This window comes from Triticum dicoccoides, chromosome 5A, assembly GCF_002162155.2.
Source record: "Triticum dicoccoides isolate Atlit2015 ecotype Zavitan chromosome 5A, WEW_v2.0, whole genome shotgun sequence".
Classification (NCBI taxonomy): domain Eukaryota; kingdom Viridiplantae; phylum Streptophyta; class Magnoliopsida; order Poales; family Poaceae; genus Triticum; species Triticum dicoccoides.
The window spans coordinates 438,995,196-439,009,170 of NC_041388.1; positions in this window are offsets into that span (position 1 = coordinate 438,995,196).

Sequence of the window (13,975 nt, forward strand, 5' to 3'; positions counted from 1 at the left end):
ATCCTTCGAGATGTAGTTATGTTACTACATCTACTAGTTAGGAAAATTTAAAAACTTAAATTTGGACATGTTTTACAAAAAGTGTAGGGAAAATGTAAAACGGCTATAACTTTTGCATACGATGTCAGAAAAAACGTATAATATATCAAAATGTTCAGCACGAAAATCCGCATCCGGTTTTGACGGCTTACGGCCTGTTTGCAATTTTTTAGAATCCTCAAATTCTAAAAGGAAAAAAGTTATGCTCAAATTTTAGTTTTTTTAATTTTCGTTAAATCTGGTCAAACTATGGTCAAACTACTTATTCAAGAAGTATTAGCATTACTAAATAATTATTCAAGAAAATTAGTGTTACTAAATAATTATTTCAGTTTTTTTGAATTTTGGTCAAATCTGGTCAAACTGTGGTCAAACAATGGTCAAACTACTAATTCAAGAAATATTAGTGTTACTAAATAATTATTGTTTTTTAGAACGATAGTTTCAAACTCAAACAGTGAAATGTGTGACTTCATGCTTAAGCTAAACTCCTGAGGGTTAATAGGATTGACATCTTACTATTGTCAGGAAAACAACAAGTGCAGACTTGGAAACGAGGGAGAATAGAACCCGGAAGTTAAGCGTGCTCAGGCTGGGGTAGTGAGAGGATGGGTGGCCGTTCGGGAAGTTAGATGATTTGGAATGATGAGGGTTGATTAGAGATTAGAGGTTAAATTGAGCAGTGATGAGGGCTGATTAGAGATTAGAGGTTAAAATAATTCAGAAATTTGAAAATTCGGGAAAAAAATTCAAAAAAATCATAAAATTTTCTTTAGTACCGATTGGTGGCACCAACCGGGACTAAAGGTGGACTTCCACGTAGCGGCCACGTGGAGGGCCTTTAGTCCCGGTTCGTATAAGAACAGGGACTAAAGCGGGGGCCTTTAGTAACGACCCTTTAGTCCCGGTTCCAGAACCGGGACTAAAGGCCCTTATGAACCGGGACAAATGACCATTTTTCTACTAGTGACCAAATGCAACGAGGTGGATGGCCGTGGCGAGGGTCCATATCGACAAACCATATAGTCAGTACTGGTTTTTCAAAAACATGAGGGCAGCGTGGGATTTGGCGCATGAGGTGAAGTTCCGTCCCCTGGAAGATAATATGTATACTCTGCAATTCTTCTGCCTAGGGGATTGGGAAAGAGTTATGCAGGAGGGGCGATGGAATTTCAGAGGGAACATTGTGATCATCACCCCATATGATGGAATCACCAAACCCACAAAGGTCAATCTGGATACACTGGATATATGGATACAGATCCATGATGTTCCTGATTTATATGCACACCTTGTTACACCGTTGGCTGCTAAGGTAGGAGAGGTCCTTTTCACAGAGAACATCACGCAAGATTTTGCAGGGAATTTTTACCGCGTGTGGGTCAAGATCAATGTTCATAAACCCCTCAAGAACGCGGTGTCAATGATTTGGGATGGCAAGCGTCAGATCTACAGGGTGAAGTACGAGCGCTTGCCAGATTGGTGCGCTGTTTGCGGGCATCTAGGGCACGTATACAAGGAGCATGGAGATGGTATCCACCCCCTTCTGCATTATATTTCAAAGATCTCCGTGCGTCGTGCAACATGCGAGTAGGGGAAGGCCCTGGACGTGGTAGAGGATGTCGGGGTGGCCGGCGTGGCGGTCGTTCTGGTGGAAGGGATGCTGGTCGAGGGGGATCCCGCAGTCATATGGACGGAGTTGAACATGAGAATATAGATACTAAGGAATCTGATGCAGTAATGGAGGAGGCGAATGAGAGCAGGAAGAGATTGGCCAATGAGCAGAAAACCGGATCAGCTCTCGCTATTCTGCCTGCTTCATGGTCCATGTTGGCTGCTATCCCTCAGACAATACCTGCTAGTCCATCATCAGTGCAAGATCCAAAGAGATCCCACATTACTACAGACAAGAACGGTGTGAAGAAAGGAACTACCATGGAGAAGCAAATTGAGGCAAAATCGGCGACCTCCCGAGGGGAGGATCGCCGGGCGCAATGAATATTCTTTGTTGGAATTGCCGCGGTGCGGGCAAAGCCGCGACAATTCGAGAACTTCGCGACCTAGCGAAGCAATTTGCCCCGACCGTGCTGTGTGTCATTGAAACTCAGTTCTCAAAAGCACGTGTCGAGAGTCTTGCGAGTACTTTAGGTTTTACTCATGCTTATGGTGTTGGTAGTTCAGGCCGCAGTGGCGGTATTGGTGTTTTTTGGAATGATGGAATAAAACTGGATGTCTTTGGTTACTTTGAGTATCATGTGGATGCAAAAGTGCTGATTCCTAACCACGAGGAGTGGAGACTTACGTGTGCTTATGGTGAAGCACAGACCAGAGAGAGGCATAGAACATGGGATGTACTTAAATCACTAGCCATTAACAACCCGTTGCCATGGTTATGTATCGGTGATTTTAATGAAGTCCTACATTTGCATGAACATGTTGGGACATGACAAAGAAGGAGGGCTCAGATTCAAGGCTTCAGGGATGCCGTGGACGTGTGTGCTCTAAACAATCTTGGTTACCATGGGAAACTGTGGACTTATGAGAAAAAGACCTTTGGGGGCGGGTATTGCCGTGTGCGTCTAGACAGGGCTTTGGCAAGCTCAGATTGGAGCACACTTTTCCCCCATGCAAATCTAGTTCATGAAATAGGAGCTTCATCTGATCATTGTCCAATTAGATTGCAACTAGAGCCTGTGCAGCCCTCGCAGAAGGTGCAGAAAATTTTCAGGTATGAGTGTTACTGGGAGCGCCATGACACGTTCGGCGAATCGCTAGAGAACATGTGGAGCGGGAACCCGGGGAGCCAGTCAGCGGAGCAGCTCTCCAAGAAACTCGGTGACCTGTCGGTGTCACTGCAGCAATGGAGTGGGGCCAACATCGGATGTGTATCCAGAAAGATAAAGAACTTGAAGAAAGAACTAGAAGTTTTGCAAAACGACCCTCAACGCTTGTCACCTTCACATGCAGAAACAAAAATTATTGATCATCTAGTGGAATTGTATCATATGGAAGAGACCATGCAACGACAGAGGTCGAGGGTAGGATGGCTTACGGAGGGCGATAAGAATACAAAATTCTTTCAGCGTAGAGCTAGCATGCGCCGAAGGAAAAACATGATCAAAAATCTCCAGAAGCAGGACGGCTCATTTACGCAAGATCCAGCTAAGATGGCGGCTCTCACACATGAGTTTTACAATGATCTATTCCATTCTGAAGGTACAACTGGCATGGATACTGTACTGGATGATGTACCGGTTAAAGTGATAGCGGAGATGAATAGAGATTTAACTAAACCTTTTACCCAAGAGGAAGTTAAAACGGCTCTCTTTCAGATGTACCCGACAAAAGCTCCGGGCCCTGATGGATATCCAGCACATTTTTTCCAGTGGCACTGGGAGCTCTGTGGAGGAGAGGTTACTAATGTGGTCCTCCGAATCCTTAGAGGGGAGGAAAGTCCGAAGGTAATTAACAAAACTTTGTTAGTACTTATCCCCAAGGTCAAGGATCCGGATCAGCTGTCACAATTTCGCCCTATAAGCCTATGCAACGTGCTATATAAAATTGCTTCGAAGGTTTTAGCGAACAGATTGAAACAGATCTTGCCAGAGATTATTTCAGAGGAGCAATCCTCCTTTGTCCCGGGGCGTTTGATCACTGACAATATCATAACAGCCTACGAATGCCTGCACTTCATGAAGAGAAATAAAGCAAAGAGGAATAGGTTTTGTGCCGTGAAACTTGACATGATGAAAGCCTATGATCGCGTTGAATGGAGTTATCTTGAGGCTATTATGATCAAGCTTGGCTTTGCACCGTCTTGGGTGGCCTTGGTAATGAGGATGGTGAGCACAGTTTCATTCTCTGTTCTTTTTAATGGTTCCAAGTTAGAAGAGTTTATACCATCGAGAGGGATCCGTCAGGGGGACCCAATTTCTCCATATCTGTTTTTGCTTGCAGCGGAGGGCCTTACGTGCCTCTTAAAAACACAAGATGAATCATCGCACCTCAGTGGAATACGAGTGGCTCCATTGGCTCCGCCGGTCAGCCACTTGCTCTTCGTAGATGATAACCTGCTGTTTGTCAAAGCCAGTTCAGATGGAGCGAATGAGTTGTCCTCCTTGATGGAGACCTACTACCAAGCGTCAGGCCAAAGAATTAACTTGGCAAAATCATCAGTGTTTTTCAGCAAAGGGTATCCTAATACCTTGCAGGTAGAGGTGATGATTTCTCTTAATATTGCAAATGAATCACTCTTAGATAGATATCTGGGGGTGCCCACTGATGTAGGTAATAGCAAAAATGGTGCCTTCAAGTTCCTAAAGGATAGAGTGTGGAGCAAGATAAAAGGATGGTTGGAAAAACTCCTATCTTCAGGAGGTAAGGAGGTGCTTATTAAATCGGTGACCCAAGTGGTACCGGTGTATTCTATATCATGTTTCAAGATTCCAAGAGGACTATCTGAACATATTAACACACTGATTCAGAAGTTTTGGTGCGGTAGTAAGGAAGGGCAACGAAAACCTAACTGGGTCTCCTGACCATGACAAAACCCAAGTTCTATGGAGGTCTCGGTTTCAGGGACATTGAGTTGTTCAATCTTGCCTTACTTGCGAGACAGGCTTGGCGAGTACTCACGGAACCTAGCTCTCCGAGTGCACGGGGTTTGAAGGCTAAGTATTTCAGCAACACTGATTTTCTATGAGCTGAGTTGGGCACAACCCCCTCACAAATTTGGAGATCTATTCTGGAAGGATGGGATGTGCTAGTACAAGGGCTTATCAGAAGGATTGGTGATGGGAGTTCGACTTATGTATGGAGACACAATTGGCTTCCGCACCCCTATAACATGAGGCCGATAGTTTGCAGAACAAAACACCAACCTTTGGTGGTAGCCGAGCTGACTTTACCGGGAGCAGAATGGAACAGACCACTGATCAACGAGGTCTTTCTGCCATCGGATGCTAGAGCTATATATGAGATTCCACTGTCCACGTTACATATGGATGATTTCTGGAGCTGGGTCCATGAAAAGAACGGGGTTTTCTCAGTGAGGTCAGCCTATCACATGCTCATCAGTGCGAAAATGAGGAGGGAAGCCTGGCTTGAGGTCCGGTTTGACGCCTCCAATGCTGAGGGTGAGCAGCGAGCGTGGTCAAAGCTTTGGAAGGTGGATGTTGTTGGAAATATGCCCTAGAGGCAATAATAAAATGGTTATTATTATATTTCTTTGTTCATGATAATTGTCTATTCTTCATGCTATAATTGTGTTATCCGGAAATCGTAATACATGTGTGAATAGATAGACCACAACACGTCCCTAGTGAGCCTCTAGTTGACTAGCTCGTTGATCAAAAGATAGTCATGGTTTCCTGACTATGGACATTAGATGTCATTGATAACGGGATCACATCATTAGGAGAATGATGTGATGGACAAGACCCAATCCTAAGCTTAGCTCAAAGATAGTGAAGTTCGTTTGCTGTAGCTTTTCCGAATGTCAAGTATCATTCCCTTAGACCATGAGATTGTGCAACTCCTGGATACTGTAGGAGTGCCTTGGGTGTGCCGAACGCCACAACGTAACTGGGTGACTATAAAGGTACATTATAGGTATCTCCGAAAGTATCTGTTGGGTTGGCACGAATTGAGACTGGGATTTGTCACTCCATATGACGGAGAGGTATCTCTGGGCCCAGTCGATAATGCATCATCATAATGAGCTCAATGTGACCAAGTGGTTGATCACGGGATCATGCATTACGGCACAAGTAAAGTGACTTGCCGCTAACGAGATTGAACGAGGTATTGGGATACCGACGATCGAGTCTTGGGCAAGTAACGTACCGATTGACAAAGGGAATTGTATACGGATTGATTGAATCCTCGACATCGTGGTTCATCCGATGAGATCATCGTGGAGCATGTGGGAGCCAACATGGGTATCCAGATCCCGCTGTTGGTTATTGACCGGAGAGTCGTCTCGGTCATGTCTGCATGTCTCCCGAACCCGTAGGGTCTACACACTTAAGGTTCGGTGACGCTAGGGTTGTTAGGAAGACTTGTATGTGATTACCGAATGTTGTTCGGAGTCCCGGATGAGATCCCGGACGTCACGAGGAGTTCCGGAATGGTCCGGAGGTAAAGATTTATATATGGGAAGTTGTCATACGGTCGCCGGAAAGGTTCGGGGGCATATCGGTATTGTACCGGGGCCACCGGAGGGGTTCCGGGGGTCCACCGGGAGGGGCCACCTCTTTCGGAGGGCCTTATGGGCTGTATGGAGAAGGGAACCAGCCCAAGTGGGCTGGGGTGCCACACCCCCTAGGGCCCATGCGCCTAGGGTTCGGGGGAAACCCTAAGGGGGGCGCCCCCTTGCTTGGGGGGAAAGCCCCCCTCCCCTTGGCCGCCCCCCCTCTAGATCTCATCTAGAGGGGGCCGGCCCCCTTCCCCCTTCCCCTATAAATAGAGGGGTGAGGGGAGGGCTACACACAACATCCAAGGCGCAGCCCCTCCCCTCCCAAACACCTCTCCTCCTCCATAAGAGCTTGGCGAAGCCCTGCCGGAGTACTGCAGCTTCACCACCACCACACCGTCGTGCTGCTGTTGGAGCCCTCTTCCTCAACCTCTCCCTCCTCCTTGCTGGATCAAGGCGCAGGAGACGTCCTCGCTCCGTACATGTGTTGAACACGTAGGTGCCGTCCGTTCGGCGCTAGGATCTTCGGTGATTTGGATCACGACGAGTACGACTCCATCAACCCCGTTCTCTTGAACGCTTCCGCTCGTGATGTACGAAGGTATGTAGATGCACTCCTCTCTCCCTCGTTGCTAGATGACTCCATAGATTGATCTTGGTGATGCGTAGAAAATTTTAAAATTCTGCTACGTTCCCCAACAGTGGTATCAGAGCTAGGTTTATGCGTAGTTACTAGGCACGAGTAGAACACAAAGCAGTTGTGGGCGTCGATATTGTCAATTTGCTTGCCGTTACTAGTCTTATCTTGATTCGGCGGCATCGTGGGATGAAGCGGCCCGGACCAACCTTACACGTACGCTTACGTGAGACCGGTTCCACCGACTGACATGCACTAGTTGCATAAGGTGGCTGGCGGGTGTCTGTCTCTCCCACTTTAGTCGGATCAGATTCGATGAACAGGGTCCTTATGAAGGGTAAATAGAAATTGGCAATTCACGTTGTGGTTTTGGTGTAGGTAAGAAACGTTCTTACTAGAAACCTATAGTAGCCACGTAAAAACTTGCAACAACAATTAGAGGACGTCTAGCTTGTTTTTGCAGCAAGTGTTTTGTGATGTGATATGGCCAAAGGATGTGATGAATGATATATGTGATGTATGAGATGATCATGTTCTTGTAATAGGAATCACGACTTGCATGTCGATGAGTATGGCAACCGGCAGGAGCCATAGGAGTTGTCTTTATTTATTTATGACCTGCGTGTCAACATAAACGTCATGTAATTACTTTACTTTATTGCTAAAGCGTTAGCCATAGTAGTAGAAGTAATAGATGATGAGACAACTTCAAGAAGAAACGATGATTGAGATCATGATGATGGAGATCATGGTATCATGCCGGTGACAACGATGATCATGGATCCCCGAAGATGGAGATCAAAAGGAGCAAATGATATTGGCCATATCATGTCACTATTTGATTGCATGTGATGTTTATCATGTTTTACATTTTATTTGCTTAGAACGACGGTAGCTTAAATAAGATGATCCCTCGCAATAATTTCAAGAAAGTGTTACCCCTAACTGTGCACCGTTGCGAAGGTTCGTTGTTTCGAAGCACCACGTGATGATCGGGTGTGATAGATTCTAACGTTCGAATACAACGGGTGTAAGCCAGATTTACACACGCAATACACTTAGGTTGACTTGACGAGCCTAGCATGTACAGACATGGCCTCGGAACACGGAAGACCGAAAGGTCGAGCATGAGTCGTATAGAAGATATGATCAACATGAAGATGTTCACCGATGTTGGCTAGTCCGTCTCACGTGATGATCGGACACGGCCTAGTTAACTCGGATCATATTTCACTTAGATGACTGGAGGGATGTCTATCTGAGTGGGAGTTTATTGAGTAATTTGATTAAATGAACTTAATTATCATGAACTTAGTCTAAAATCTTTACAATATGTCTTGTAGATCAAATGGCCCACGTTGTCCTCAACTTCAACACGTTCTTAGAGAAAACTAAGCTGAAAGACGATGGCAGCAACTATACGGACTGGGTCCGGAACCTGAGGATCATCCTCATAGCTGCCAAGAAAGATTATGTCCTAGAAGCACCGCTAGGTGACGCACCCGTCCCACAGAACCAAGACGTTATGAACGCTTGGCAGTCACGTGCTGATGATTACTCCCTCGTTCAGTGCGGCATGCTTTACAGCTTAGAACCGGGGCTCCAAAAGCATTTTGAGAGACACGGAGCATATGAGATGTTCGAAGAGCTGAAAATGGTTTTTCAAGCTCATGCCCGGGTCGAGAGATATGAAGTCTCTGACAAGTTCTTCAGCTGTAAGATGGAGGAAAATAGTTCTGTCAGTGAGCACATACTCAAAATGTCTGGGTTGCATGACCGCTTGACTCAGCTGGGAGTAAATCTCCCGGATGACGCGGTCATTGACAGAATCCTTCAGTCGCTTCCACCGAGCTACAAGAGCTTTGTGATGAACTTCAATATGCAGGGGATGGAAAAGACCATTCCTGAGGTATATTCAATGCTGAAATCAGCAGAGGTAGAAGTCAAAAAGGAACATCAAGTGTTGATGGTGAATAAAACCACTAAGTTGAAGAAAGGCAAGGGTAAGAAGAACTTCAAGAAGGACGGCAAGGGAGTTGCCGCGCCCGGTAAGCAAGCTGCCGGGAAGAAGCCAAAGAATGGACCCAAGCCCGAGAATGAGTGTTTTTATTGCAAGGGAAGTGGTCACTGGAAGCGTAACTGCCCCAAATACTTAGCGGACAAGAAGGCCGGCAACACGAAAGGTATATGTGATATACATGTAATTGATGTGTACCTTACCAGTACTCGTAGTAGCTCCTGGGTATTTGATACCGGTGCGGTTGCTCACATTTGTAACTCAAAGTAGGAGCTGCAGAATAAGCGGAGACTGGCGAAGGACGAGGTGATGATGCGCGTCGGGAATGGTTCCAAGGTCAATGTGATCGCCGTCGGCACGCTGCCTCTACATTTACCTACGGGATTAGTTTTAAACCTCAATAATTGTTATTTAGTGCCAGCTTTGAGCATGAACATTGTATCAGGATCTCGTTTAATTCGAGATGGCTGCTCATTTAAATCCAAGAATAATGGTTGTTCTATTTATATGAGAGATATGTTTTATGGTCATGCTCCGATGGTGAATGGTTTATTCTTAATGAATCTCGAGCGTAATGCTACACATATTCATAGTGTGAATACCAAAAGATGTAAGGTTGATAATGATAGTCCCACATACTTGTGGCACTGCCGCCTTGGTCACATAGGTGTCAAACGCATGAAGAAGCTCCATGAAGATGGACTTCTAGAGTCTCTTGATTATGAATCATTTGACACGTGCGAACCATGCCTCATGGGTAAAATGACCAAGACTCCGTTCTCAGGAACAATGGAGCAATCAACCAACTTACTGGAAATCATACATACTGATGTGTGCGGTCCAATGAGTGTTGAGGCTCGCGGTGGCTATCATTATGCTCTCACCCTCACTGATGACTTGAGTAGATATGGGTATGTCTACTTAATGAAACACAAGTCTGGGACCTTTGAAAAGTTCAAGGAATTTCAGAGTGAGGTTGAGAATCAACGTGACAAGACAATCAAGTTCTTGCGATCAGATCGTGGGGGAGAATACTTGAGTCACGAATTTGGCACACACTTAAGAAAATGTGGAATAGTTTCACAACTCACTCCGCCTGGAACACCTCAGCGTAATGGTGTGTCCGAACGTCGTAATCGCACTCTATTGGATATGGTGTGATCTATGATGTCTCTTACCGATTTACCGCTGTCATTTTGGGGCTATGCTTTAGAGACTGCCGCATTCACTTTAAATAGGGCTCCGTCGAAATCCGTTGAGACGACACCGTATGAATTATGGTTTGGGAAGAAACCTAAGCTGTCGTTTCTAAAAGTTTGGGGATGCGATGCTTATGTCAAGAAACTTCAACCTGAAAAGCTCGAACCCAAGTCGGCAAAATGCGTCTTCATAGGATACCCTAAAGAAACTGTTGGGTATACCTTCTACCTCAGATCCGAAGGCAAGATCTTTGTTGCCAAGAATGGGTCCTTTCTAGAGAAAGAGTTTCTCTCAAAAGAAATAAGTGGGAGGAAAGTAGAACTTGATGAAGTATTGCCTCTTGAACCGGTAAGTGGCGCAGCTCAAGAAAATGTTCCTAAGGTGCCTGCACCGACTAGAGAGGAAGTTAATGATGATGATCATGAAACTTCAGATCAAGTTACTACTGAACTTCGTAGGTCCACGAGGACACGTTCCGCACCAGAGTGGTACGGCAACCCTATCTTGGAAATCATGTTGTTAGACAACGGTGAACCTTCGAACTATGAAGAAGTGATGGCGGGCTCGGATTCCGACAAATGGCTGGAAGCCATGAAATCCGAGATAGGATCCATGTATGAAAACGAAGTATGGACTTTGACTGACTTGCCCGATGATCGACGAGCCATTGAAAATAGATGGATCTTTAAGAAGAAGACAGACGCGGATGGTAATGTGACCATCTATAAAGCTCGGCTTGTCGCTAAGAGTTATCAACAAGTTCAAGGGGTTGACTACGATGAGACTTCCTCACCCGTAGCAAAGCTGAAGTCCGTCCGAATCATGTTAGCAATTGCTGCATTCTATGATTATGAGATATGGCAAATGGACGTCAAAACGGCATTCCTTAATGGTTTCCTTAAGGAAGAACTGTATATGATGCAGCCGGAAGGTTTTGTCGATCCTAAGAATGCTCACAAGGTGTGCAAGCTCCAACGCTCGATTTAGGGGCTGGTGCAAGCATCTCGGAGTTGGAACATTCATTTTGATGAGATGATCAAAGCGTTTGGGTTTATGCAGACTTATGGAGAAGCCTGCATTTACAAGAAAGTGAGTGGGAGCTCTGTAGCATTTCTCATATTGTATGTGGATGACGTACTGTTGATGGGAAATGATATAGAATTCTTGGAAAGCATAAAGGCCTACTTGAACAAGTGTTTTTCAATGAAGGACCTTGGAGAAGCCGCTTATATATTATGCATCAAGATCTATAGAGATAGATCGAGACGCCTCATTGGTCTTTCACAGAGTACGTACCTTGACAAGATATTGAAGAAGTTCAAAAATGGATCAGTCAAAGAAGGGGTTCTTGCCTGTATTACAAGGTACGAGATTGAGCATGGCTCAATGCCCGACCACGGCAGAAGATAGAGAAAAGATGAGTGTCGTCCCCTATGCCTCGGCCATAGGGTCTATCATGTATGCTATGTTGTGTACCAGACCTGATGTAAACCTTGCCGTAAGTTTGGTAGGAAGGTACCAAAGTAATCCCGGCATGGAACACTGGACAACGGTCAAGAATATCCTGAAGTACCTGAAAAGGACTAAGTAAAGGTTTCTCGTTTATGGAGGTGACGAAGAGCTCGTCGTAAAGGGTTACGTCGATGCTAGCTTCGACACAGATCTGGATGACTCTAAGTCACAAACCGGATACGTGTATATTTTGAATGGTGGGGCAGTAAGCTGGTGCAGTTGCAAGCAAAGCGTTGTGGCGGGATCTACATGTGAAGAGGAGTACATGGCAGCCTCGGAGGCAGCACAAGAAACAGTCTGGGTGAAGGAGTTCATTACCGACCTAGGAGTCATACCCAATGCGTCGGGCCCGATGACTCTCTTCTGTGACAACACTGGAGCTATTGCCCTTGCCAAGGAGCCCAGGTTTCACAGGAAGACCAGGCATATCAAGCGTCGCTTCAAATCCATTCGTGAAAGTGTTCAAAATGGAGACATAGAGATTTGTAAAGTACATACAGACCTGAATGTAGCAGATCCGTTGACTAAACCTCTCCCTAGAGCAAAACATGATCAACACCAGAACTGCATGAGTGTTCGATTCATCACAATGTAACTAGAATATTGACTCTAGTGCAAGTGGGAGACTGTTGGAAATATGCCCTAGAGGCAATAATAAAATGGTTATTATTATATTTCTTTGTTCATGATAATTGTCTATTGTTCATGCTATAATTGTGTTATCCGGAAATCGTAATACATGTGTGAATACATAGACCACAACACGTCCCTAGTGAGCCTCTACTTGACTAGCTCGTTGATCAAAAGATAGTCATGGTTTCCTGACTATGGACAATAGATGTCATTGATAACGGGATCACATCATTAGGAGAATGATGTGATGGACAAGACCCAATCCTAAGCTTAGCTCAAAGATCGTGTAGTTCGTTTGCTGTAGCTTTTCCGAATGTCAAGTATCATTTCCTTAGACCATGAGATTGTGCAACTCCCGGATACCGTAGAAGTGCCTTGGGTGTGCCAAACGTCACAACGTAACTGGGTGACTATAAAGGTACATTACAGGTATCTCTGAAAGTATCTGTTGGGTTGGCACGAATCGAGACTGGGATTTGTCACTCCGTATGACGGAGAGGTATCTCTGGGCCCACTCGGTAATGCATCATCCTAATGAGCTCAATGTGACCAAGTGGTTGATCACGGGATCATGCATTACAACACGAGTAAAGTGACTTGCCGGTAACGAGATTGAACGAGGTATTGGGATACCGACGATCGAGTCTCGGGCAAGTAACGTACTGATTGACAAAGGGAATTGTATACGGATTGATTGAATCCTCGACATCATGGTTCATCCGATGAGATCATCGTGGAGCATGTGGGAGCCAACATGGGTATCCAGATCCCGTTGTTGGTTATTGACCGGAGAGTCATCTCGGTCATGTCTGCATGTCTCCCGAACCCGTAGGGTCTACACACTTAAGGTTCGGTGACGCTAGGGTTGTTAGGAAGACTTGTATGTGATTACCGAATGTTGTTCGGAGTCCCGGATGAGATCCCGGACGTCACGAGGAGTTCCAGAATGGTTCGGAGGTAAAGATTTATATATGGGAATTTGTCTTACGGTCGCCGGAAAGGTTCGGGGGCATATCGGTATTGTACCGGGGCCACCGGAGGGGTTCCGGGGGTCCACCGGGAGGGGCCACCTCTTCCGGAGGGCCTTATGGGCTGTATGGAGAAGGGAACCAGCCCAAGTGGGCTGGGGCGCCACACCCCCCTAGGGCCCATGCGCCTAGGGTTGGGGGGAAACCCTAAGGGGGGCGCCCCCTTGCTTGGGGGGCAAGCCCCCCTCCCCTTGGCCGCCGCCCCCCCTCTAGATCTCATCTAGAGGGGGCCGGCCCCCTTCCCCCTTCCCCTATAAATAGAAGGGTGAGGGGAGGCCTACACACAACATCCCAGGCGCAGCCCCTCCCCTCCCCAACACCTCTCCTCCTCCATAAGAGCTTGGCGAAGCCCTGCCGGAGTACTGCAGCTTCACCACCACCACGCCGTCGTGCTGCTGTTGGAGCCCTCTTCCTCAACCTCTCCCTCCTCCTTGCTGGATCAAGGCGCGGGAGACATCCTCGCTCCGTACGTGTGTTGAACACGGAGGTGCCGTCCGTTCGGCGCTAGGATATTCGGTGATTTGGATCACGACGAGTACGACTCCATCAACCCCGTTCTCTTGAACGCTTCCGCTCGTGATCTACAAGGGTATGTAGATGCATTCCTCTCTCCCTCGTTGCTAGATGACTCCATAGATTGATCTTGGTGATGCGTAGAAAAATTTAAAATTCTGCTACGTTCCCCAACAGATGGTCCATCAAAGGTTAAGATCTTC